The following is a 224-nucleotide window of genomic DNA, read 5'->3' as shown; positions in this document are numbered from 1 at the left end:
TGTAACCCCTGGGAGGAAAGCAATGTAGCCATCAGAAACCCGGCTCAGTTAGGTTTGGCTAATAACAATGTTAGTTAAGTATCAGAGGGGTAGCAGTGTTAGTCTGCATCTGTAAAAAGCAACAAAGAGTCCTGTGGCACCTTATAGACTAACAGATGTATTGGAGCATGAGCTTTCGGGGGTGAATACCCACTTCGTCAGATGCATGTACTGCACCTACCTGC

The sequence above is a fragment of the Mauremys reevesii genome, linkage group 7 (genome assembly GCF_016161935.1).
Source record: "Mauremys reevesii isolate NIE-2019 linkage group 7, ASM1616193v1, whole genome shotgun sequence".
Taxonomy (NCBI): Eukaryota; Metazoa; Chordata; order Testudines; family Geoemydidae; genus Mauremys; species Mauremys reevesii.
The sequence above is the reverse complement of the archived record's forward strand: the minus strand, read 5'-3'. Positions refer to the sequence as shown.